Genomic DNA, 23496 nt, shown 5'->3' on the forward strand with positions numbered 1-23496 from the left:
GACCTGGATTGGTGCCCTGTTAGTTCCCTTCCTTGCTCTTTTGTATCTTATTCCACAAGATCTGTCACAGCCAGCAACCAGTGTCCTTAACTCCCTCTTTGCCAGTATACGGGGTCCTGACAGCTCTCCACACCGTTGGATTTGCTTCCTTTTCCTGGCCATCCTTCTGTCTTGGCTTTTGAAGACCCAGTTGGAATAATCACCAAGGGCTCCAGCCTTTGGATTTTCTCTCCAAAGTGATTCTATTCGTACTTTTGTTTTACCTCTTTCTTTTCCTTTTTTTTTTTTTTTTTTTTTGTCCTTTTCTTTTTCTTTTTTATCAGTACCAGGAATCGAACTCATGACTGCCTGCTTGCAAAGCAGGTGCTTATGCTGCTAAGTTAAATCCCCAGCCCCTTTACCTCTTTCTTAAACCCAGTACTCACCATGCCACCTTGTGATGGGTTAAGGAACGCTTTACGCCTGTACCTTCCCATGAGCCAGCAGCAGTTGCGGGGCCAGGAATAGAACCAGGAAGCCAACCTGTGAGCCAACCTACATGTGGGCTGGGAGATAAGAAGAGCACCCCATCCCCAACCCCAACCCCCCCCCCCAATAACCAGCTTATTTGGAGGAACACAGGCTGAGATGATAGCAACTGAAGTTAAAAAAACCAACCAAACAAACAAACAAACAAGAAACCCTTAATGATTGTATTGTTTGATTCACTTTGTAGGCCTAAAACCACTAGTCTGAGCATGTATTTAGAGGATAACAGTATGCAGTATAGCAACTATAGGGAATTTCCTTTTGTCCTGTTTTTGAAATCCAATATTGTTCTCACTGTTTTGTTTGGCTCCATGTTATTGTTTTGTTTTATTCCCTCTTAAATAGAAAAGAAACCTATCACATCTCTGTTGATCTTCCTAGTGACCAGTTACCCCTGGACACCTCACTTGCATCCATTTCTTCCCACTGTGTATCCTGCCCCCCCGACCGGATTCTGCACCCTGCCCCATGCTGACCACTCTTGCTCCTCACCTTCCTAAAACCCCACAGCCACTGGCCTAGTACTCCTTTACCAGGCCACTCCATACTCTATTATATGACATGTTGCCTCCAGTACTGGCTCTGCCTCCCTGTTGGTGGCTCAAAAGGGTAGAAATGGGAAGAGGGGCTCATTTCTGTTTTTTAGGTGTTTTTTTCTAGCCTTGGATGTCCCTTTTCTCGACCCTAGGATGCCAGGAGCAAAAGACTAGGAGCCCAGACAATATGTGATCTCTTGAGTGGGAATGTGGGCCTGCAAGGAATGCCAGGTGTTGAAGTCATTCTGCTAGCTGGCCAGGGTCGGGATGGTTAATGAGTGACTCCAAGGGGATTTCCAGGCAAACCGTGTGCACTGCCTCTGACTGTAGCGCTTTCTGCCCTTGCCAGCCCCAGGCCTCCTTTCTTTTCCAGGTCTCCTCTGCCCAGTGCCAGGCCATTCTATACAGTATAGCCCCTTCCTCCAACCTGGGTGATTTCATCCATTCACCCATTCATTTCATTCTTTCTGTCATTCATTTAATAGATACTGGGTGCCTGTCACTCTTCGGACCATTCTAGGTAGAGAGCTGAACAAAGCAAGTACAATCCTACTTTCACAGAACTTGCTTTTTAGTGGGGGAAGGACTGGCAGTAACTAGACAGTGATAAAGAAGTAAATTGCATAGTACGTAAGAAGGTAATAGTATCATGGGAAAAATAGAGGCTGTAACAGTGGCTCAAGTGAACGAGATATGGAAAGAGCAGATAGCAGGCAGCCAGTAGAATAAAGCCGGTGACAATACAGCTGAGGGACGGAGTGCTCGAACGCTCAGGGAAGTGTTTGGGTCAGAGGGAGCAGCGACATCAGAGCCAGAGCAGGCACACATAAGCCGTGAACTTTGAGAACCGAGCACAGGCATGGTGGAGCTCGGGGAGAGGACCAAGCACCCCAGGGCATGAAGGTCATACCAGGCAGGGTTCCCAGGACGTTTAGTCCTGGATCCAGGGAACCTGGGATCTAAGGCAGGGTTTTGAGTACCATGTACTATGGTCCAGCTTATGCAAGGGGCTGGTCTAGAAGCCGATGGGAACAGGGTACCTAGTGAAAGGGCTCGCACACAGGAGGGGGACTGACTGCCCATGTCTTTCCTGTCCCATCACATACCTCTGACAACAGAACATGACGGTGATGCTGAGGATGAGCTGAGACACCGTGAATGTCACAGGAGCTGATTCTTAGCACCAGTGACTGTCTGATTCAGGATCTCCTCTTGGGTGGGTGCTGGAGGGGCCTCTTCCCCTCTGTAAAGCTACCATGGAACACACTGTAGGCCCAGCATCAAAGGATGGGAAAGAAAACCAAGCGAGTGGGAACACAGGCGTGTCTCCCCTTCTGGTTGTGTTTGCCCAGGAGGCTCACAGGACTCCTGACTCGTGGCATCATCAGGCCACAGCATAGTCTGAGCGTGGCATCATCAGGCCACAGTGTAGTTCACACTGCTGGTGACCCTCCCACAGAGTCCCTCCAGGCCGCTTCAGAGCTCTCCCTGCCATCTGGCAGCCTGATGCTTTCCTTTATCTGCCTCATCCCTCCAAGTGCAGCTCCAATTGCAGAAATGAACGGGGTCTTCCGTCAGTCTCTCTTGTCTTTCACTCTGTAACTACTGTGGCCATCAAAGAAGGGCAGGTCACAAGTACCCTGGAGCTCTTCATCTGAGGCAGTGTGTCTTCCTTCAAAGGTATGTACAAGGTCTTGGTCATGGCGGTTGTCAGCCAGTGTCTTGTGACTGTGTGTGAGCTGACAGCTGAGCCCATAAGGGGGTGGCTGCCTACCATCCTTCTTTGGGAGACTTCTTTATAGCTCCTGTGTGTGGCAGAAGAGCTAGTCAAGGACCTGCCTCTGCCTGGCGAAGCTATGGTAACATTTGCATGCTCTGTTGGAGACACTTGGAATAAAGAAGGGGCAGGATGAGTGGAGGGGCTGTGACCTGTTTCTGCCAATGTCAAGTGTGTTCTGTGATGACTTTGGTGGGAACCCTTTTCCACCTGGGCCCAGTCCAGGAAGAGGGAGAAAGATGGGAGCCTCTTGGCTGGACCCTGAGGCAGTAGTCAGAAACAGTAACCTCAGCATTGCTCACTGGTTCTGGCTTTGCAAACTTCCTTCAAAGAGCTGTCACATTCACTGCCTCACAGCCCCCAATGCTCCTGTCTGAGGTCAGCAGGATGAGGGCCGTGCTCACTGATGAGAAGCTGGATGCCCAGGGAGGATGCACGCTGTGGTTAGCTCCATTCATCACGCATGTGTGTGCTGAGCACAGAGGTGCTGCACTTGGATGACGATGCCACCCCCATAACTAAGAGTGAAAAGGTGCCAGTGGCGCTGGGAACAAAAATCAAGTCCTGGTCTGAGTGTCAGCAGTGACGGGGATGAGCTCACCCAGGGACCAGAGTCATCCAGAGGACACCAGAATGGAACTTCCCCTTGGGGTCCAACTGTGAGTCACTTCAGTTCCTGTCCCTGCAGCAGGCTGGGTCCCCAGACCTCCCACTTCACCAGGGACATCACGCTTACTGGTCAGGCCCGATGACTCATTCAGTGCCCCCAAGCCAGCACCCAGGGTGGAGTCCGTCTCTTTGGCACTCGGACCCTGATGCTGTCGGCAGCTGCTGTCTCAGATGCTGTGCACAAGACCAGGGAATGTCCCCTCACCTGAGAAGGGCCACTAGACCCACAGCTGCGGCACACAGATTTCAAAATGCAGTTTGGAAAGTCCAGGGGGCTGTGTGCAGATGAGGCAGCCTGGGGTGAGCTGGGCTGTGACACCTGGGTATTGGGGAAGTCGTAAGGCCTGGGAGGGGACGCGTAGTCCTGAACAGCCAGCACAGTTCACCCACAAGGCCAGCACTGCTGCAGAGTGTCAGGTTCCTTGCTATACCTGGCACAGCCTCTGCTGTGACTTTTCCCTCTTGTTTTCTGCCTTCTGAGGAGAGAAACAGTGTCCTTTTCTGCCCGCCTGCCAGTCCACACCTGCTGAAGCCCCTAGCGGTGAGACACTGGTGCTGTCCTACCCAATGTCAGAGTCCTGTGTGTTGGTTGCCTGTATTAGAAAGCACAGAAGAAAGGGACTTTCTGAGACTAAGAAAAAAGTATAATCTCGAAATCTGTTTTGGGGAGATTGGTTTTCTTTTTTGCCCTGCTTTTTGTTTTTAGTTTTTTGCATGTTTTTGTTTTCTCCCTCTTACTCTCTTTTGAAATAAAAGAAAAAAATTGCCAAGAGGGACCAGAAGAGCATGGGGAAAAGCATTACCAAGGAGACACCTCAGTCTCTCCTTGTAGCTGACCTGTGTTTGGTTTCTGTCCAGGAGATGAGAGCCACCTTAGGAGCCTGCTGACCTGGCCTTGCCAGCCGCCTGACATGCGATAGGGAGGCTTGTTGTGCCCCCGGTCATGGGACTCCATTTACCTACCTTCAGCCTCAGTCCTTCCCAAAGACAATGAAGCTAACTGATTTGCATTGCAGTTTTGTTCTCTGGTTCGTGGCTCTGGAACTTTTCATTTCTGATTTTTGGTCCGGAGAGGGAGGTAGGAGAGCACTGTTTAGTTAAAGGTCAAAGGTGAGGCAGCCCTAACAGGCCTCTCTACCTGTCAGGTGCTGTTTTCCCGAGACAGCACATCAGACAGGGACAGGGAGTCAGCTGGGCCACCTGAGGCAGTGGGGGAAAAGGGACCAGAGACAGACCTGGTCATTGATGGGATGGTGTTTGGCCTGGACCCCAGCAGCAGCTGCACGGGGCTCAGCTGCCCAGGCAAGGAGGTAGCTCTAAGGTATGGGCTGTACATTAGGTGGCCAGGGTGTGAGAGCTTGGGTGAAAGGGTCGGCTCTGGGTGACTCAGTCTGCTAGCAAACTATAAAAGGGAAATGACTCACTTCCACCCCTGAACAAGAACTCCTAAAGCCCGCTGCCAACACCTGTCTGGACCGTGGTTAGTTATTAACACTGCCAGTGAGTGTCATGGGAACCAAGGACTGGCCCAGAGGGCTGGAGGCAGCTTGACTCTTTACAGCCTGCAGAGTCCCCATCCGTCTTCTCCGGGTTCCTTGCCTTATGACCCTGATGCACTGCATCTCCCAAGGTGCCTATGAAGATGCACATTCTCCAAGGGATGGGGAAAGGTGCAGGGGGACAGAGGAATGGGTGTGGCGGGAGGAAGCACAGCCACTTTTTTTCTTGTCTTGTTGGAAAATCAAGTCCAAGGAGGCTGCAGTCAGGTGTTCCAGGAGACAGTTGTATGGGAAGCTGGTGCAGCCTCTCCCTGTTAGCTGCAGATGCCACCCCTGAGTGCTGCTGTAGCCATGGGTCAGTCCAGAGGCCCACCAAAAGGGAACTGGCTTGGCCAGCTTCCCTGGGAACACAACCTGCCCCACTGACCTCTGGCCCCAGACGGGGTAATGCTCACTGTGCTCCACACAGTTCCAGAATCACCCAGCTGCCTCCCTGGGCTGCTGCAGACAGCAGAAAGAGACTGTCCTGCTCTGAGCACCTCTCCAAGGCAGCAGGGAGAGCTGTCATGCAGAAGTTGAGCTGGGAGTTCAGGTTGGCCCTGCTTAATCCTTTCTCCAAACCTGGAAAAGTACAGAATAGATAGCTTCTTTTGGTGGATCCCAGAAGGCATGCCTCCCTGCTCTTGGGGGAGGCCCAGCCTGGCCACAAGCCATGCCTTCCACATGCACACTGCCAGACAAGAGGAGGAAGGCTGGGGTGTCTTAGCGAGTCAGTCATGAATAGAAGGGATGTCTCCGGCTGTTTGTGGCCGCCTCTGTAAAGCCCTTGGTGTTCACGGGCAACGCAGAGAATGTAGGGCTGCCCCTTTCCTGCCTGGCTGCAGAAGGCACACGGGGACAAGGACATGTACTCCCTGGGTGGCCGTTCGGCTCTGTCGCAGCTTCCCATCTGTAAAGTGGGACTAATAACAACATCTGTCCTGCTTGCTTGACAAGGTTTGTGTGCAGACAGCTGAGCTCACCAAGCATGTGACAAGATTTGGGAGTGGCTAAGGGCCACCCAGATTGAGTTTCGGCAGCACAGTGCTTATAGCAATTAGCAGTGAAGCAAGACCTGGGCTTGGGGCTGCCCCTGAGAGTGGCTTTAGCAGCACCCACCTGTAGCTGAAGAGAGCCTTGGGCCTCCCACTGTTGGTACATTGCCTGCCAGGTGGCTGTGCCCCATCTGTGCTCCAGTGGGAACAGGCAGCCTGCCCTTGGCTGCCGCCTGCGATGGCTCCTCTGACTGCTGTCCTGTTTTGTTGGTTTGCCAGGTGCAGAAACAGAGCCCAGGACTCTACCCTGTAGGCCTTCCCAGGACTCTCCAGCTGCCCAGATGGACACTGTGATGATGCTGTGGCCCTTTCTCAGTGTGCATACTCATGGAGTGCTGCCCTGGCTGTCTCTTGCCATTGGATTTGTCCTGGTGTGCTTCTGAGCCAGCTTCCTGCCATCAAATGAGAGAGGCATGTAGGTGTGTCAGATTTTATCCTGTAGTGCAGGAAGCCAAGATGGTGCTCTGTAAACTGTCATCCAGGTACACAAGTATTCTTAGCATTTCCTTTTGCATGGCTTATTCATTCTACTCTGAAGAGTCTGTGGAGAGAGGGATGTTGAGATGTAAGTAGCATCCTCAGTGGAGCCATCAGCATCTTTTTAATGCCTAGCACTGATTCAAATCAAACTGATTCCAGTTATTTCCATCTCACATCTGGACCTATGATATTGTTTAAGACTTTCCAGATAGCTATCTTCTGTTTGAACACCTTGATGACGGAGAATTTTATTGTTCGCAAAACCACCCACTCTAGTGTTAGCAACTCCAGTTGAATATGAAACACACACACACACACACACACACACACACACACACACACACACGGCATTGTGGGTTGGAGGGGCAGACTGTCTATAATGGAGTAATTGCCCCAAACTTCATGGCCATGTAGAGTGAGTGATCTTGTCTGGAAGAAGAATCTTTGCAAATATAATTAAGAAATTTTGAAATCTGTTCATCCTGGGTTTAGAGTGAGCCCTAGATCTAATGAGCAATTCTTAGAAGTGATAGAGGGAAGGTGACACGGAGATGGACCAGTGATTGAAGCAAGGCCTCTGGAGGCCAAGGAATGTCAGGTTTGCCTGAAGAAGCTGGGGGAGAGGCAAGGAACACATTCTTCCTTGGAGTGTCCAGCTCTGTCCACATCTTGATTTTGGATGTCTGACTTGCAGAATGAATTCCCTGTTTAAGGTCACCACTTTGTAGAAATTTGTTGCAGTAGCCTTGATAGGTGGATGCCCTGATCTGTTGTCCTCGGTCCCCTGGACTTCTATAGGTCCTGCTTCTCTGTTCATGCACAGAAATCCAACCATACTTAGCTTTCCTACTGTTCTGCAACTCAGTACATAACTTGCAGAGGCCGGAGTAATTACAAGATGACTTTCCTACCAACTGATAAAAGCGAGTGAAGAAATTACAGCCATATTGTTATGTGATGTTAGTCCTTTATCATTAATAGCTCAATATTTTATAGTTATTTAGGATTTCGTTGTGGGAGTATGGCATAGTTATTTTTGGATGGTTCTTTGATGTTTCTGATATAATTTTTCTTTTGCTGTAGAATAAGGTTCCAAAGATAATTATTGTGGCAAGAACTTTTTTTTTCTAAATGTACTAGTTTCCTGGGGCCAATTGTAACAAATTACTGCAAACTTGGTGGCTTAAAACATCACAGATTTGTTCTCACAGTTCTGGAGGCCAGAAGTCTGAAATAAGACCTCTGGGGCTGAAATCAAGTTGTAGGCAGGGTTGACTTCTCCTCGTGGCTGCAGGGACTAATTGTCCCCAGCTCCAGTGGCTGCCAGCATTCCTTGGCTTGTAGCCACATCATCCCAGCCTCTGCCTTTGTGGTCCCTTTGCATTTCCTCCTCTCTCTGTCATCAAGTCTCCCCTACCTCCCTCTTCTAAGGACACTTACGATTGCATTTAGGATAATCCAGGATAATCTTCTCATCTCAAAATATTTAACTAATCCCATTTGCCAATCCATTTTGCCATGTAAGGCAACTTTCATAGGTTGAAAGGATCAGAGTATGCTTTTATTTTCTTTTGCAGGGGGAAAGAGGGCAAAGGAATGCATCCCAATTCAGCTTATCCCCATATCTGTGACTATGTTCTGCTGTATGGTTCTGTAAGTGGACATGCAGAGTAGAAGGACAGGACCTACCCAGAGGAACAAGAGCAATGCTAAGCCTGTTGAACTGGCCTCTCTGTGTGCTGTCCCTTTAAGACCTTTCTTAGCTCTCCTGGGAGTCAGATCTGGGAGGGAGGGAGGGAGGGAGCTGCAGATTGAAATCCCCATTACAGGAATCATTTAAAGTTTGCTTCTAGGAAGCTCGGGGCTAATGAGATAATTCCTATTAGGAGAGGAAGGAAATGAAGGTGGCCTGACATCCTTTCTGTCTCTAATTTATATGATTCACGGAAACCTCCCCCAACCCCCCGCCAGCCCTCCCCTTAAGTCACCTCTTTGAATTCTGGTTCCCCTGTCCATCCCCTCTGCCAGCGGGGGCTCTGGTTTCCACAAGTCCCGGCTTGCTGTGCTCCTGGAAAGGCTACCTTCCTCCCCAATGAGGCATCTGGCTCTGTTCTTAGAGGCTGCGCGGTGACTGTCCTCTCCATTCTGTCCTCTGTCCCTGAGTCTTGCCCAACCACCTGGAACCTGCAGGACCAAAAGAAAGAGAAAAGCTGTCCATAGAACAGGAAGGTTTCAGATGGAGAGGCCAATGCTGCCCAGGTTTCACCTCTACCCCCAAGACTTTAGGACAAAAGGGCACGAGGAAACCAGAGAGGGGGGCTAGGGAACCAGAGAGAGATCTGTCTCTCTGGTCTTGCTCGACAGCCTACACTTTTGGTCAAAATTGTCTGCAAACGTGAAAACCATTCTGAGTCTTTATTTAGAAAAGTGTGAAGTCACCCAAACTTCCGGGGTTCTAAAGTTCACATCAAACCCTAGGAACACATCTGGAGCTGAAGAGCAAGGAGCCAGAGGGGGAGACCTATCTGGGGATGTCACTGCCTGCGGTCACTCATTTTTTTCTTGGACATGCAGGGAATAAAGCTAAATTCCCCTTCCCCCAGTGGCCAGGAGTGTCCCCTGTCTGGAGGGAAGCAAGGCTGTCTCTCACCCTGTCATGGCTCACTTCCTGTCCTCCTCTCTTACTCCCTAGGGAAGCCATATGGTGAATCTTCAAGTCAGGGCCAAGACTAGTGCAGCTCTGGCCCCAGGGATGGCCCATCAGCCTGATGTGCTGTGTGGGTGGCCTCTTCTCTGAGCTTGCGCGTGACCTCCCGGTGCCGGTGAGGGTCCAGCTGCAGCCTTGGGTAACAGCCTAGCTCCTCTGGGATGGAGGAGGCTGAGGTCCAGCTCCACTCCTCATCCTGGCACAGAAGCCACAAGTTGGCCAGGCTATGGGGGTCTGGACCAAGCTGGCCAGAGCCTATAGGAATTGTTCCCAGCAGGGTTGGTCACGCTGGTTCTGACAGCTACTATGTCTCTGAGGAATGTGAGACACAGACAGGCAGACTAGGGTTTAAGAATAAGAGGACCCAAATTAGAGGACAGAAGTGCAAGGGAAAAAAGAAAGAGGTGGACATCAGGCAGGGGCATGGCTCAGTAATGGAGTGTTTTCCTAGAATATGTAGGCCTTGGGTTCCATCTCCAGAGCTGCAAAAATGGTGTGTGTGTGTGTGTGTGTGTGTGTTGGGATGAGGGTCTGTGCATTTCAGCATTATGTAATACAGTTGAAGTAAAGTGTTGGTCAGTGGCTGAGCTGTTGTCTATGCATGGTGGGGACTCCTCAATTCCCCTCTTGGGTTCACATCTCTTGGCTTCATTGCCTCCTCGTTGCATGTGAGCCCAGGTTCTGAGTTTTTAGGAGTGATTAAAGCAGTGTGAAAGGCAGGGCAGTAGGTAAAGGTTAATCCAAATGTTAAAAAGGATATCGTGATAGGAGATGGGCCAAGACTTCTCTATGCACCTTGCTTGCATGGTTGACAACAGAAAAGAGTCACATACGCGGCTCCTTCTTCTTTGGAAACATGCGATTTCAACTTTTAGAGGAGATAGTGCTGTAGGGAAAGGGAGTGGTGAGGACTAATAGTACTTACTGAGTCCTTAGAATTTCAGTGACACCTCATTAAGCACTAGGACTTTCCTCTTTTATGCATGGGTTAACGAGAACAGAAGTAACTTGCTTAGTCTTATATAGCTTACAAAAATTTGATTCAGGGCTTGAACCCTCATCTAAGTGCATGATATTAAGCTCAGACATCTCAGGTGAGATTTGCCACCTGGGCTGTTTTCTCACTGGTAGGAGTGAGTGTCCCCACCCTTTGTCTCTCCTACAAATTATAGAATAACTGGCTTATATTGCTAGTGATTTACTTGTTCATTCACTCATTGGTTCATTTGTCTATCCATCCATCCATCCATCCGCCCATTCGTCTATCCATCCATTCATCTATTTATCCATGTATCCACACATCCAATTATTTGTCCAACCTGTACCTCTCCAGTAGAGATAATAAGCTAGGTCCTCTCAAAGTGAAAAAGAAAACACACCTGTTTGTATGTGAGTGACCACGCACGAACCTGCCCCGTGGTCTGAGGTCTCTTGGGAGGCAGGAAGCCTACAAGCCGCCCTGTTGGAAGATCCTTGCTTGCCCCCTGGCCGATGGGTTATTCTTAGTGACCCCATATCCACACAACTCAGAACTGACCTCACTGCAGACTGACTACTGACCTCAAATGTCTATGTAGACAGTAGAGTCCACTGGGGCCTTCAGACTAAGTGAACAGGCCTAGCAGTTTCTTCCGAGGACAGAGGATGATCAGTGACTCCTCTCTGGGACCTCCTTGTCCTTGTGACTCATAAAGGGGAAAGGAGTGCCCGCATGGCCTAGTCCTCTCTGTACTATCATTAAATGGGTCATCCAAAGAAAGGACAAGAAATGCCTGACGACTGGCTATTGAGTGGCCCAAGAGCCATATTGTGTGATAAGGAGAGGACACAAGAGAGTGAGGACTGGGGAACTTACTATCTTTAAAGTTCATCTTAAGGAACAATCCATGGGGGGATAAATAAGGGACCCAGGTCGGCTGGTGCGGAAGGGTCTTTGATCTACCTATAAGTTAATGCTTTTCAATGGTGAACCGCGAAGCAGCCCCACCTGGGCCCAGAGATAACAGGCTGGTGCAATCGCAAACCACCAGCCTCTTGATAATGCTGGATTTATTGAGGTCTGGTTTTTGCCCAATAGGAACACATCCGGCGAGCATCAAAGGGTGCAGGCGTCACCTTGTGCAAAGAATCCTGGGCCCTCGGGTGTGTGCGTGTTGGGAAGGGTGCGTGTGTGGTTATGTGTGCACAAGCCCGCCCGTTGGCAATTACCTTCCTGTAGATCAGAGGCCACCGGCCCCAGAGGGGCCTTGACAAGCCATGAACTCCACTTTCTTGTTCTGGTTGGTCCAGGTCCTAAGATGTCCCTGCAAATGGTCATTTGCCATCTTGAGTATGAGGGTCACTGCTGGTCATTTTGTCCCTATGATATGTTCCATGGTCAGTTGGCATGAGAAGTTTAATGGAGGGGTGAGGTAGGTGCTCAGAAAAGGCAAAACTTAAAGCTTTGAAAATCTCAGAATTGCTCTGTTGCAATCTTTTGCAATCTTCTGCATGCCATCAAGTGAACTGCAAGAGTGTACCTTTTACCTGTGACAGCGGAAGGAACAGGATATGGGGTACAGTGGGAAAACAAAGGGGGGTACACAGTGCATCTCTGCAGTGGAAGAGTTTATGGGTGAACCTACTGAGCAGTGGTCCTGGGCAGGGGTCTTCTCTCTGCTCACTGCCACGCTGAGCCTCTGGGCTGCGTCCGATTTTTTTCTGGGTTGTCAGGATCCTGTACACCGTGTATTGGCCTCTGGAGACTAGAGCAGAAAAACACCACAATACAAACAGAACATCTGGAAGCTTTTTAAGGTTTATTTTTTAACACATTTGCTAGAGTCACGATATTTGCACACAAGGTTTACAGGCTGGAGGAAACCCTGGAATTTCAGTCAGAAGGAAATGTATTCAGACTTGTTGGGGGCGGGGCACAGGATAGGGAAAGGAAGGTGAAAAACGCTGAAGAAGCCACTGCTGGCTGTGAAGTTACTGATTCTTGGGATTCCCTTGCTACAAACCAGAACTTGCTAGACTCCTTAGGAACAGAGAGGGACCTGACTTCCTTACTCGGGTACCTGGCTCTTTACCTCCTTGTGTGCTAAAATGGAGCAGCTGTGGTCTCCTTCTTTGTTTCAGTCACTTGTAATAAATGGACTGATGGAATGGAGAGCAGAAACTCTGGAGAAGGCTGGGCCGTGTCAGTGTGTGCCATTCTCTGTGGTACCATTGCTTCTGACAGACTGGCTGGAGCTGGCTGTCTCTGTATGTTGTATAGACTCAGGTCTTTCCCTCATCCTTCTATCTAGCCTGTACAGATGGGGTTGAACTAGGTAGGGGAAGGAAGCCACTCCGCTGTGGTCTTGCAATCATTTGGTCAATTTGAGGCCACTAGAACCTGTTGGCCGGCATGCTCCTGCCGCCTCTTCTTACTCTTCATCCTCTTCCTTCTCTTTTTCTTCCTCCTTGTCTTCCTCTCCTTCTTCCCACCTCTTCCTTCTCTTCCTCTTCTTGTTCTCCTCTCCTCTGCTTCCCCTTACCTTCTCTTCTAGACGTCTTGAACTTAATGAGTTGGGCCAAGGGAAACAAGGAAAAGATGGCTCAGCATTTTAGCTGAGTGGGCTGGGATGAAACAATGAATGTAAAAGTCCCTGCAGGGAGAAGACCTGACGCAGGACTTCATTTTTCTTTAAGGGGTCAGAACATCAGTTCATTCAGCCATCCCTCCCGCTTGGTTGCTGATTTCTCAGTTAACTCTTCCCGTTCTCCCTTCCAGCTCAGTTGTAGGTCTGTAGCCAAGGGTATTTTCAGGGCTGCATTCAATACCCATGACATCTCTGCTTGCCTGGGTGCAGGCTGGTTCCTTGCCTGCAGGTGTGGCCCCTGGAGAGGCTCTGTGATCTTCACCTAGAAGTGGCCTCTGCTGCGCCATTGCCATCTTTCTTAAGTTGCTCCTTTCTGTAGGATGAGGTCATGTTTATGGCTCATTGTTCATACTGTTTATTAGTGAAGGAAACTGAGGCTTTGTGTGGTTATTCAGGTGAGAGACTGAAAGATGTCCACCCTGTTCTTATGGGAAATGAGGTGACACAGCTGCCAGGAATTCCACCCGGCTGGCTGGTTTCTGGGATGTGGGTTCCCAGTCTACCCCAGGCACCCTGGGTGCAGTTTCTGCTTGGGAACATCTTGGGCTGTCTTCACCATCAGGACTTGAAACCTCCGTGCAGCGTGGTACCGCTGTTTCTCTGGGCCTGCTGGTCTCCTCATGGCTGCCTGGGGGACTCACCTGGGGAGTTTCGGGTGCTGCCTTGGCCCCACCCTCACGGATACTGGTTTACCTGGGCTGGGCTGAGGCCTGAGCATTGGAATCTTGAAAAGCTTCCCAGATAGTTCTGATGTACAGCCAAGGTCAAGAAAGAACCATGACTCTGGGGCAGAGTTCTCAGCTGGCAGCCGTTTGCAGTCCTCTTCCCTCAAGGCCGGACACACAGCAATGTCTGAGAACTTTGAATTTGTCACTGATGGCGTGGAAGGGGTACACCAGGGATGATGCACAGCACAAGCCCTCACAGTGCAGCACTGCCTGGCTTCACACGTGTCTGGTGGAGAGCTTTTGTCTCAGAGCAGCGGTTCTCAGGTGTGGGTACACGTGAAGATCCTGGGTTGAACTGGAGAGCCAGTGTTCCAGAATGGGACTCTGCACCCTGTTTGCCTGGGTCTGTAATGTATTCTTTATGCTTTCAGAAAACTATAAAACAACATGGACTTACCTACTGCAGAAGGTACTGAAATCCAGCAGAAGGCTGACCCAGGCTGGAGTGGCAGCACTGGAGTGACCAGGGATTCAGGATTGTCATCTGCTTGTTAGAGCATCTTAGTGCACAGCTTCTACCTTATGTGTCCGTGGTAGACCAGGGGGACTGCTGGAGCACCAGTCATATCCTTATTATAAATAGAAAAGGCAAAGACAGACAGGTAAAACTTAGGCTCCTTCTGGCACTTTAGAGCAGCCTTCCCAGAATTACTCCAGTAGTTCTGCTTACAACTCACTGACTAAATCTTAATTATATGGCCGTGTCTACCTGCCTGGGAGGCTGACAAATGCAATATTTTTACTCTGAATTGCACCACACCTGCCAAAAGGCAGAGTTTAGAGGAAAGGGTAGGATAGATATTGGGAGGGCAACAAACAGTGCCTGTCCTTATCTGTATGCCTAATCTTCCTAGGAGTTATCACTTACTTGGCATCAACCACGCTCCAGGTGCTTTTCACATATTATCTCATTTAATCCTAAAAGCTTTGCACAGTAGATGATAATATTATCTCTACAGTGCAGTGACGAAACCAAGGCTTTCAGAGATTAAGCCACCTGCCCACGCTGCAGCCACAAGCGGCGTAATTTAATAGCCTGTTGCAGAGTTTGGGCTGCTGCTTGCCTCAGTTGCTCTTGGAGAGCTATCCTTTTCCCACTGAGCACCATTTTCCTAGGAAACCCAATTCTGGATCCCACCCTTTTCTGCTCTGCTCCATTCCATCGGTGCCAATATCCCAACTTTAATATCCTCTCCAGAAGTACATGGACGTACAGTCCCCACCTTCTGAGACCAGTTTCACCAGGCTGAAGTCAAGGGTTCTGTAGGGATGGCTCTTCTAGAAGCTCCAGTGGAGAGCCCCTGCCTTGGCTTTGGTGGGAGGCATCCACTTTCCTTACTTTGAGTCACGCTCCCCACTCCACCCGTGAACCCTGCCAACTTTCTGTTTGTATAATTGCATCTGCTGCCTCTGTGTGTCAGATCCCTCTCTCTGCCTTTCTTCTCTGGACATCTGCAATATCACATAGGAGCCAACAGGTTGGCCCAGAATCATACCGCCATTCCAGAATCCTTAGCTGAATCGCAGTGGTGCAGTCTGGCCTTCTTGCTATGCAAGGCAGTAGTCACAGGTTGCAAGACTGGGCTGTGAATGTCTTTGGGGACATTAGCCACAAGATCTTCTCACTGCTTCTTCTCCACATCTCCATTTCCCTTCCACAGGAAACATAGACTGCTGCAACGTAGACTGCTTGTATATTCCACTTCTGTGCAGGAGCTAACCCAGAGCCCAGATTTGGGCTGGAAGGAGGACGGCGGTGTGCTGGAGGACTCAGCATGTCAGTTCCTATTGGCTGTAGCAACCAGCTGTGAACACACTCAAGTGTAAAGGGACCAGACAAAGTGGCGGGGAGTGGGGAGTTCCATCCAGTTCTCAAGGTGGCTGCATCACCTTGACTAGTGTGACTTCATCTATGGCCTAACGCAGGCCAGAGAAGCATAAACAGCAGATTCAGTTTCATAGGAAGCTTTGTAACCCTTCGCTGTCATTCCGATCTGTAAGTGCTGTCCAGTCCCTATGCCTCTGCAGCCTCCCTCTGCACTGACAGAGCGTGCCTTCGGCCACGTACAAACACAGAACAGAGTTTTACAGGCAGGTGGCTGGCGGGATCTGCTCACGTCCACACCTCATTTTCTTGCTGGTGTTTATCCTCTCATCCTCCCCATTCCCCTTGGCTGTGTCTGCTGCCCTGGGATGAGAGTCTGGGGGTTGTGTGTTTTGCTTTTTATTTATTTTGCAAATGCCTTACAACATTCCCCTCTGTTTAATGTCCCACTGCCAAGTGCATGGAGTTGCCAGGCAACAAGAAGGAAGTCCTTGCTGCTGCCAATTAATTTGCTAGCTGCTTGTGTCTCCCAGGGGAAAGGCTTCTTCAAAACAGCTCAAAAAGCGACTGTCCAGGAGGGGAAAGAGAAACCAGGGGAAAGGCGGAGAACTTTGGATTTGTTTGGGGCATTTTCAGGTCCAAGGGAAAGGGCAAGTCCAGAGGGCCTGGGCAGTACCTGGAGCAAATTCTGTCAGTTTCCTGCATAGCCATGAAGGGCAGGGTCTCAAGAGTGCCTCTACCTGCGTGTTGGCTGTGGTTTGGGTTTTGTTTCTTTTATTTGTAGATGACTCTGAAATGTAGTCTGTGTCTCCTTCCCCAGCTTTTCTGCAGAGAAATGTCTGTAAGCATCTTTTCCCTGCTCTTATCTGCTGAGACTTCACTGTATCATCTCTCCTCTCTGCAGTTAGCACTCTTCTCTCCGGCTGCTCCATCCCTACCAGCACTGCAGGGAGGGGAGCACCTTTGCCTGGGGCTGGGCCAGGGCCCAGGGGTTTCCAAGATGCCTCTTCCAAGGTCAGTAGAGGTTCCCTCTAGAAATTGCTGCCCTGGCCTTAGGAATGCTTGAGCAAACCCCTCCTCTCTGTGGCTTCCACCAAGGCCTGTGGCAATGGCCTTTGCCGATTTGGTTTGTTTCTGTGTCCACAGCATGTGACTCGAGAGTGCACAGATTTTAAGTGTGCAGATTCTCCTGGGAGTTGACAGTGATGGCTGGGGTGAGAAGCTCAGACAGCAGCCTCCCTCCATCAGACCCAGATCATCTCATATCCCCTTCCAGGACATTAGATGGTTACCAAATATATTTATTACTGAGGACTGCAGGTGAAGAGAGTGGGGAGTGAAGAGAGTACGGCGCCGCGTCAAGTCGACCTTAATTCCCTTTCTGTCGGCATTGGGAGGGAGAAGCATGTCCACCATTTCCTCTTTTCCCTGAGGGTCCACTGTCCACTCTGAGTCAGTTGCTGAGGAAGTCTAAGCAGTAAACACAAGGACTTAGGACCTGAGTTGGAGTGACACTGGTGCACTGTGAGCCTCAGTTTCCCTGTCTTAAATCATGTGATCTCAGCTCCCAGCTAGCCTCATATCTCTCAGGTATTGTGGCAATAGCCTAAAAACCAGAATTTTCCACTTCCCCTGGGCTGGCCGAATACAGCCACAGCAGCTAACGTCAGCTCTGTGTGTAGCGGTGGAATTGTGCCGGGGTCCCAAGGATGAGTCAGTGTACAGAGTGTTCTTTGGGAAGTATAAATAGGTCTGTCTTCTTTTCTTTTTAAACTAAAACATTGCATTTTGAATATTTGGTTCATTTATAGCCTTAAGTAGAACATTATGGACTGAGGTGGAAAGCGTGATGCTCAATGCAAAGCCATTGCTAACTCACACTCTGTGTTCTGGTCCACAGGGAAGGGAAAGAGGATGTGGCAGCAGCCCTTGGCCACTGGGAAGCATCGGGAGCCACCACACGGCTAGCAGCAACACCCCTTGAAGTGCCTGGCCAAGGGCAGGACCCATCTTGAAAGGCGAGAGCCCTGGATTCAATCAAGGATTTTTATTTTGGAGAACATGGCAACTTGTGGACTTGTGGAGACATTTGCATAGAAAGCAAAGCCCCTCTCCTGAAGGACCTACGTGTGTGTGAACCTGAGCTAGCAGATGTTAAGCAAAGGGGACGCTGTGCCCCATGAAGCTTGTCCTCCCAGAGCGGGGCCTTCTTTCTGGTGGCAGACATCCTCTGCAGCTGCCTGCTGTGTCTCCCCCGCCCAACCCTGCACCCCAGCTTCCCTGCACCCTCCCCACCTGCCCCCACCTCCACACCTGCGCACCTTTGCACAGAGCTATCCCTCCTGTTTGCTGCATTATCATTCAGCCGGATACTGAGTGAATAGTTAACCACACTTGGGGCAGACAGGATCTTGGTTTTCCTGTTCCTTCTAAAGAGGCCGGCGTTGGTGTATTGCAAGTGGCATGGGAAGAGTATTGGGATCTGGCTCTGCAGGTTCCGGAATGACGCAGGAGCTGGTGTGTGTGTACCTCTAGCTCTCAGGGCCCCCAAAGGAGCTCTGGGCAGGAAAGCAGGTGCTTGACACTCGTCTTCTTTGTGCCCCATTTGTTCAGTGTGTGCCGTACACAGGTGTGTGTCTGGAGGGTCAGTGGGTCCTGTTGCTTATTCCAGCCATCTTCTCTGACACAGTCAGCTGTGAAGCCCTTCTCCCTTTGATGGCACTGGGGTCTTACTGGATCATGGTGCTTAGTTACAGACTAACCAGCTACTGGGTGTGACCGTGTGGTTGAGGATCTTTGCCTCAGTATGGACTGAGAAGTCACCCATATACCTGGCTACTGCTCACGGTTTTTTGGTCCCCTTTGCTCTGTGACCCACACTCAAGTGTGGTTGAGAACACTTCCTAAGTATCTGTCATGCGCCAGTGATGTCCAACACAGTTAGAGATGTTTGTGCGTGCTTACTTGCAAAGGCAAGGGCATTTGCTTTTGTAGAAAGAGCAGAAGTGTCCCTGCACTATAGACGACATGTTTCGGTAGCCATTTAGTGACTCCAGTGTCTTCTCTGAGAGAGATGGGACATTCTTGGCATCTTAGGTTCACAAAGTGACCTCCCGAAGATGTTGGTGCTGTTGAAGCATAAAGATTGTTTAGAGGTGTTCCTCTGCCTTCTTTGACCTGCGCAATTGATGCCAGGCTTGGTATTTGGGTTCCTTTAGGTTTTAAGGAACCTTTGCAAATGCTCGTCTATTCCAAAGTCACAGTGAAAGCAAGGCAGGCAAGAAAGAGTGCCAGCAGCTGTCCGAAAGCTCACAGTCATCTGACATACTCGGCAGCCATAGGCAGTCTCCAGGGATACAGGGGTAGCAAGAATAATGCCATCATGGTCTCTCCACAGCAGGACTAAGTGCGCCTGACTCTGGGATTCTGCTGTTACAATGAGCTGGGGCTGGGGAAGTGACTGTCCCAGTATGCCCAGAATTAGAGTTTCTGGAGACAAAGGACTTTCAGAGCTAAACCTGGGACGATCCTGGACAAACTGGAATAATTGATCATCCTACCAGGGAACTCAAGGACCCGCTTCTGTTTCTGTTTTACTTTTGCTGCCAGGGAGTGCACCTAGTTGGTTTGGCCAGCTGGCACTGGGAGCTGAGTGTCTGTTTGCTTCATTAGCCACTGCATAGCCTATAGATGCCATCGGACCAGGCTGCAGTCCTGACCATATCAGTTGTTTCTGGGATAGTGAAGCTGCAGGTTATTGGACAAAAACCTGGGTATGATGAAATGACTGAGACCTTGTCCTTCTGAGACCATGTGGACAGACAGTAGGCATGGCAAGAATTTGGGGTATTGGGATTGCTCGCTACTATAGTCCTACTTAAAACACTGACATTAACCTTTAGCATGAGAAACACAACAAACAGTCCCTGAGAAGACTGGGAAATAAATAGACCATGGTGTGTGTGTGTGTGTGTGTGTGTGTGTGTGTTCATGTTCATATATGTGCGTGCACGCACACACATACTTCTCAGGTATGCATGTGCTATGAAGAATGAATCGAGAATAAAATTCTGAACCTTTGCTAGACAGAGACAAAGAGCTGAAATCTTGGCAGTAGTATTGTCTGGAAAGCGTAGGAGTTGGCTGGAGGACTTCCTGAAATTCCTTTGAACTCTAGAATTATTTAAAATATCAAGGGCGTGTAAATTGGGGCTAAGTGTGTACTTTCCTTCTAAAGTCTCCTAGATAACCTTCAAGTTTGGTTTAGAAAGCGTGGAGTGGGACCTCCCAGCTCATTTTTACCTTTCCAGATCACTAGGATCAGGGAGCGGAACTTGGAGGTGGAGGGGTGGGGGGCGCAGAGCTGTGCCAGCCTGATGTCTGGTGTTCGTGACAAGTATGAACAATAAGCAGGCAAATTACAGGTTCTTCTACAGGTTAGAAAAGCCAGGTTTTCAGGATCGCACAGCATCCCGAAGTTGTCACTGCTTGTCAGGGGATTCAGCCTTCATCTTTCTGCTGGAAGACGGGCATGAGTGTCCGCAGCGTTGGAACACTGGTCTTCTGCTAATCCCACTCATTTTGTGTGGCATGGCTATAGTGAGGTAATGACATGCTAGGGTAGAGAGGCGCGTGAAGCATCCAGAGACCGTGCTCATTCCTCTGGAGATTCCATGTACCCCGGTGTTTGCTTCTGAGCCAGCTCACTCTCCTTTCACTGCCCCAGGAGGAACGTGAGCCCCGGTCCTTGGGTGCCATTTTCTCTTTTAAAAGATGGACTCATTTCACCTATTCCCTTCATCTGTGTCTTACATTCAGTCTTTGTTTCCAGGGCCATCATTGCTGTTGGGCCAAAGGCAACAGTCTCTCCCTGCTCCGTTCTTTCCATCTCCATAGAATCCCAGAACTCCAGAGGCCTAAGTGGTTCTTAGCAGCACTCTGCTCTGGGTGGATTCTGCCTAAGGCAAGAATCCCTTTCCAGCCCCTGGCATGGGATCAGCCTGCCCAGGAGGCAGCTGCTGGGCAGAGTTGGAGATGAGGTTGAAGAGTGAGTGACATTGATCCTAGTGGAGAAACAGGAGAAATTTAAAGAGCAGTGCATGCCTGTGAAGTGACACGAATGAGTTTCGAACGAACTGCATTTTACCCTGTCCCCACATCTGTCTGTATCTTACTGCTCGACCCAGGTGGGGGTCTGGAGCTGGTAAAAAGTACAGGCCAGAGGAGCTGAAGATGTCCACTTTTGTCTCTGAAAAGAGCCCCTTTCATGTAAAATGATGGGGTCAGGCACAGGATCCGGAGACCCTCTCCCAGCTCTGGTCTCCATTCCACTGGTAGCTTTGTTGCATATGCCATCAGCTTTTATGGAATTCACATCTTAAAGATTTACTATTTATTCCATATTAGAAAAGCGTTGTAAAGCTGGGTGTGATTACATACCCACGACACTGAAGCCGGAGGATTTTAAGTTCGAACCTGAGCAGTTTAGCGACTTGGTAAAATAAAAACAAAAGGGCTGGGGATGTGTCTCTGTGCTCAGGTCCTGGGTTCACGCCTCAGCACTGACCAAGTATACGAAGAGAAGCAAAAACACTGCTCATGGCACAGTGCAGTTTATCCCACCCCAGACTAGGCACATGCGTCTTCCCTCAGCTCCGTATGTCCACAGCTCAGTTTTGCAGCAGCTCTTCACCCTCACCCTGAGTGGTCAGGTGCTCATAGAGCCTTTCTGTGGCATTGAACATTCTGCTTCTCATCAGATGGCCTGGGAAAATGTGAGTGTGTTGCCAGAGAGACAGGGGGTTTTCATAGGAAAGCCAGCCCCTGTGCCAGAGGCCATAGTTTAAAGGACATGTGGTGACTTTGGAAAGGCCCTTGACCTTGGATAAGAGCTTTACATTCTAGCCTTCAGGCAGGCAGGTGCAGGGGAAGCCTGAAGAGAGCTCATGGATGGTAACTAGTCTTTTTCTTCAGCTGGTTCCAAGGTCATGTGTGAGTCACCAGAACACTTTCTCTGGGTCTCAGTTTTTCTCATCTGTAAAATGGGAGATGGAAGAAAAGAAGTTGGTACTGATGTCCCCCTAAGACTCTTTGTCACCTTCTCATCCTTGACCTGGCTGGTGTCTCACCCTTTGCCCGAGAGTAGCTTCTGTGCGTTGGCCTTTGATTATACCAGTCCAAAGCAGACCCATCTGGGGAAGTCCATTACCAGAGGACACTTCAAAGGTATTTGCACATGCCGTCAGTTGCACTGAACATGAGTTTGTTGAGGGAGAAAGCAAATAGACACACAGCTGATGACAGGAGGGAGAAGGGGGGACTGTTTACCCCCCTTGGTGACTGAGAGGCAAGAAAGAAAAAACCTGCCTGCCGTTTTGACCAATAAATAAAAAACTGGGAGCTCTGCATGGCTCAAACCATGGGGGATTTATTAGTTTGCTTAGTGAAAGGCAAATATTAAGTCTTGAGCTGACCCATCCTGAGGCTTGCCTTTTAGCTTTTGTATGCCGTCAGGCGCCGATCACCTGGTCCAGGTACTGGGGTTATCGAGCTCTGTTGAAGGTCTTTTCTCTTTCAATTGTTTTCCATCTCCTTCCTCCTTCACCTGCCCCTTCCTCTCACTCCTCACATTTCCTGGTAACTTACATCTGGATTTTGGAGGAGTTGGAAGCTTTGTTCCACTCATGAAAGTCCTTGCCTGTGGGGCTCTAGCTGGTCTGGACCTGCCAATGCCAGCGAGTCCAGCACTTGTCCTTTTCGGGGGAGCCTTTGGCACCTGATGAGAACTGAACACTAGGCCCCGGGCTGTGAAGCAAAGGCCATGACTTTCATTAAACTTAGAATAAGTGTAATTATAAATATCAGAAATCAGCAGGTCACAAGTGTTTCTAAGCTGTGACCTCTCCCTCCTGGGTGACTGTACCTACCTCCCTGTGACAGGTGATAGCAGCCAGATATCCTGAGAGATGAGCTGCCTGAGAGGGACTGAGCAGGCCTTCTGACTTGCTATGGAACCAGTGACTGTCACCCAGAGGTTTGGGATGGTCTGTCTGGGTCCCGAGTGTGCACAAGTGTGAACCAAGATGGGACCCTTCTCCAGAACGTCTCTAGAGTAAACTGCTGTGTTCTGTACAGTGCTGTACTTCTGGGTGCCCAGCTCCATGTGGCCATAGCACAGCAGGGTACCCTGCTCCACGCCAGCCCGAGTGCCCTTTCTAGGTCCATCCATGGTGACTGGCCATGGAAAGTGCATCTTACTAGTCTTCCCAGGACATCCCAGTTCTCCACCTGGTACTCAAGCAGTCAAGAGTTGGGGATGTTGTGGAGCTGTTTAATTAAGAGGGTTCCTCCCTAATTCCAGGAATGAGTCTTCATGAAATGCAATGTATCCACTTTCTGTTGCTATGAGAGATACCCGAGATAACCAGTTTATAAGGTGAAAGTGTGATTACTGCACACAGCATCAGAAGTTCCAGTCCATGAGCTGACAGACCTAGTGGTTTAGGCCACTGGTGGAGGGCAGCACATCCTGGTGGGAGTGTGGAGTGGAGTGGAACCACTCACCTCGTGGCCTCATCAGTGTACAGAAACTTAGGGGGATCAATTACCTTCACTAAGTCTTGCACGTGGTAGTTAGGATTCAGAAGGAGGGTCACTGAGAATCTCAAGTTCACAGCTGGTAAAGTCACAGCACAGTGGCCTCTACGTGGTAACTAGAATGACATTAACTTTGTGTTTCCTATGTATAATCTACTTACGCATCACTACATTTGCCTGTTTTTCATTTTCCTACTATTAATAAAGTGATGTCTGAACAGCAAAGAAAATGGTTTGTTGATTCCTTGATTGGATTCCCTGTAGAAAATACCATGTGTCTGATTTTGCTAGTTAACTGCAAGATAGGTTCCCTGTTTCAGGTGAGAAAGACACATAGGGTACATTCAAAAGTTCAGATCAAAACTTCTGGAGTTTCACCTTGTCTAAAAGGAAAAAAAGAAAAAAGGAAAACACCCCACCACATCTGAGGC

General features: G+C 49.5%; 2 long non-coding RNA genes across 4 annotated transcripts in view; one reads left to right on the plus strand and one right to left on the minus strand.

Moving 5' to 3' along the window:
- Positions 1-23295, plus strand: part of LOC106025453 (uncharacterized) — a 148938-nt gene extending 125643 nt beyond the window's left edge. For both annotated transcript variants that reach the window (XR_010050733.1, XR_010050734.1), the window contains exon 3: positions 17370-23295. This is a non-coding gene — a long non-coding RNA (uncharacterized LOC106025453). The remainder of the gene's footprint in view (positions 1-17369) is intronic.
- LOC111754164 (uncharacterized) lies at positions 285-15824 on the minus strand. Of its 2 annotated transcripts, XR_010050736.1 has the most exons (7): positions 15141-15824; positions 14042-14213; positions 11915-12034; positions 8572-8767; positions 4474-6644; positions 2171-4103; positions 285-522 (listed from the first exon to the last, which is right to left on the minus strand). It is a non-coding gene; the product is annotated as an uncharacterized LOC111754164 (long non-coding RNA). The 2 variants fall into 2 exon arrangements; XR_002788878.2 differs by having other exon boundaries at positions 2171-6644.
- Positions 23296-23496: the final 201 nt, after the last annotated feature.

This window comes from Cavia porcellus, unplaced genomic scaffold (assembly GCF_034190915.1).
Source record: "Cavia porcellus strain 051 isolate PalLab524CR breed Dunkin Hartley unplaced genomic scaffold, mCavPor4.1 scaffold_12, whole genome shotgun sequence".
Lineage (NCBI taxonomy): Eukaryota > Metazoa > Chordata > Mammalia > Rodentia > Caviidae > Cavia > Cavia porcellus.